At 40.6% G+C, this 3107-nt stretch overlaps 1 non-coding gene across 1 annotated transcript; it reads right to left on the minus strand.

The window, feature by feature from the left end:
- Positions 1 to 1416: 1416 nt before the first annotated feature.
- On the minus strand, positions 1417 to 1540 carry LOC117975506 (U6atac minor spliceosomal RNA). Its single transcript, XR_004665793.1, has one exon. It is a non-coding gene; the product is annotated as a U6atac minor spliceosomal RNA (small nuclear RNA).
- Positions 1541 to 3107: the final 1567 nt, after the last annotated feature.

The following is a 3107-nucleotide window of genomic DNA, read 5'->3' on the forward strand; positions in this document are numbered from 1 at the left end:
TGATGGTGATGTACAGATGGGTTTTTGGTGTGGGTGTACTTTCTGTTTGTTAGTTTTCCTTCTACCAGTCAGGACCCTCAGCTACAGGTCTGTTGGAGTTTGCTGGAGGTCCACTCCAGACCCTGTTTTTCTGGGTATCAGCAGCGGTGGCTGCAGAACAGTGGATATTGGTGAACTGCAAATTCTGCTGCCTGATTGTTCCTCTGGAAGTTTTGTCTCAGAGGAGTACCCAGCCATGTGAGGTGTCAGTCCTCCCCTACTGGGGGATGCCTCCCAGTTAGGCTACTCGGGGGTCAGGGACCCACTTGAGGAGGCAGTCTGCCCATTCTCAGATCTGAAGCTGCATACTGGGAGAACCACTACTATCTTCAATGCTGTCAGACAGGGACATTTAAGTCTGCAGAGGTTACTGCTGCCTTTTGTTTGTCTGTGCCCTGCCACCAGAGGTGGAGCCTACAGAGGCAGGCAGGCCTCCTTGAGCTGTGGTGGGTTCCACCCAGTTCAAGCTTCCCAGCCACTTTGTTTACCTAATCAAACAACTAACTGGGCAATAGCGGGCACCCCTCCCCCAGCCTCACTGCTGCCTTGCAGTTTGATCTCAGAATGCTGTTCGAGCAATGAGTGAGACTCCGTGGGTGTAGGACCCTCTGAGCCATGTGTGGGATATAATCTCCTGGTGTGCCGTTTTTTAAGCCCATTGGAAAAGCACAGTATTAGGGTGGAAGTGACCTGATTTTCCAGGTGCCGTCTGTCACCCTTTTCTTTGACTAGGAAAGGGAATTCCCTGCCCCCTTGTGCTTCCTGGGTGAGGCAATGCCTTGCCCTGCTTTGGCTTGTGCACGGTGCGCTGCACCCACTGTCCTGTACCTACTGTCTGGCACTCCCCAGTGAGATGAATCCAGTACCTCAGTTGGAAGTGCAGAAATCACCTTTCTTCTGCATTGCTCATGCTGGGAGCTGTAGACTGGAGCTGTTCCTATTCGGCCATCTTGGCTCCTCCTCTAATGACAGTTTTCTAAAGTAGTTATACCAATTAACAAACACATCAGACAAAAATGAAAGTTTCAGTTGCTTTGTATCCTTACAAATATTTTGTATTTTCTGTTTTTAACATTTTAGTCCTTCTGGCAGGTGTATCATAGTTTGTCTTGATGGGTTTCATTTGCATGTCTTTTAAATAATTTGTAAAATTACCATCTTTTTTTCTCTTTTTTTCCATCTGTATATCCTCTTTTGAGATGTGGTAAGAGCTTCTCAAATATTCTGGATATAATTCCTTTGTCAGATACATATGTGGCAAATAACTTCTTTCACTCTCCAAATTGCCATTTCACTCTTTTAATTTTGTCTTCTGATGAAGACAAGTTTTCAATTTTAATGTGGTTTACTGTATCAATTTTATCTTCTCTAATTCATGCAAAGGACATGCTTAGATGCCATAAAGTAAGTACCAATGCCTTAACATGAATCTTTTGTCCAGGTTACTAGAATCCTCTTAACCTTTTTAAGGAGAATGCTAACTTCTTCTTTTACATGACACACATTCACAGGATTTTACAAGTAAAGGTGAAGATATAAAGGATTACTCTAAATTGCCTATTGTGGGTGAACTGGAGTTACCATTGGCAAAATCAGATAAGTCAGTGAAATTCCTATTTAGGGGCAATTATGGCTTAGATTTTAGACACACTGAGTTTGAGGTATTTATGAAACATCTAAGCAGAAATCTCCAGTAGGCCTCAGACTTTAGTAGGAGGGTGATGGTCGGAACTGTGGAATTGTTTGGAATTACTGAGGGGAAGACTGCAGACACAAGAATATGACCAAGAACGAACCTTAATATATGCCTCTAGCTAGTGGTTGGATATTGCAAATCCATATTTCAAATTGTCTGTTAGAAATTTTAACTAGAAGCATCCTTGCCTTATACTAGAGGCATTTAAAACAAAACTCATTATCCTTTATCCCCTACTGCTCCCACAGTACTTCACATTTTCATTCTCACTGCACTTCACATTTCTGGTATCAGCCCTGATTCTTCCAGCCACTTAGACACCAAACTTGGGAGCCAACAGTGACTCCTTGTTCATTTTCATCCCTTTAGTTTGTCATAAAGGTCTGTGAGTTCTTCCATTCCTTTCTTAATTTTATTCTCATTGTCATTCCCTTGATTATTTTAATGATCTCTGAAATGGGTATTTTAAATTCTGGGCTCTTCTCCACTTGAATCCTTTTGTTGCAAAACATTTTTTTTTTTTTTAGCTTCTGTTTACTGAGCAAGGCACTGCGCAAAGTGGTTACATAAATATGTCCTATAATTTTCATAAAATCCTATTAGGAAATTGGGACTTAGGAGTTTAACTTTCTGATGGTCACACAGAGTCAGGATTCCAACCTAGATATATGGGAGACTGAAGCCATGTAACTACTGTGCTCTCTTCCTTCACACAATCACCACATCTATAGTCCTAAAATCCTTTCACATGTTGCCTCTTCCCCACCCCTTTTTCCCATGCAATAAAGTATGAAAGGCTTCTGGCTTGTATGTAAAGCCCTCCATAATATGATTTCCATACATTTCCTCAAACTGTTATCAGTCATCTGGCAAAACTGGTATGATCACTCTCTCCTTAACATAATACACACTAGAGTCTCCACACCTTATCTCACACCATAGCCTTGGTTGTTACTCCACCTTATCCCTTGCAGCTTAAAATAAATCTAGTGTACCTCTATAATGTAAACTGTAGTTACCTGAAACATTTATGTGTTTGTGCCTGCATGTGTGCTTTTTGAAAGTCTGTCATCCAAATTTTATTTTCTCCCTAAAGAATGAAATTATTTTCATGGCACATCCCATTAGTATTCTCTGTACACACAATACTGTAAATTCTCAAAGTCCCTTTAATACATTTTTATTCTATAGTGATGATTGTTAAGGCATGCTAACTCTTCAGTGGTATCATTTTCACAATTTTGTATCATGAATGAAGACTGTAAAGGCCTTTGTGCCAGCCTAACTACCTTTCTAAGTTAGATATATGTATCGTTTTTGGATATAAAAATTTTCCTACTGACTTCAAGTCAATTGACAGTAATTTTATTCA

Source organism: Pan paniscus, chromosome 10 (assembly GCF_029289425.2).
Source record: "Pan paniscus chromosome 10, NHGRI_mPanPan1-v2.0_pri, whole genome shotgun sequence".
In the NCBI taxonomy this organism is placed as follows: domain Eukaryota; kingdom Metazoa; phylum Chordata; class Mammalia; order Primates; family Hominidae; genus Pan; species Pan paniscus.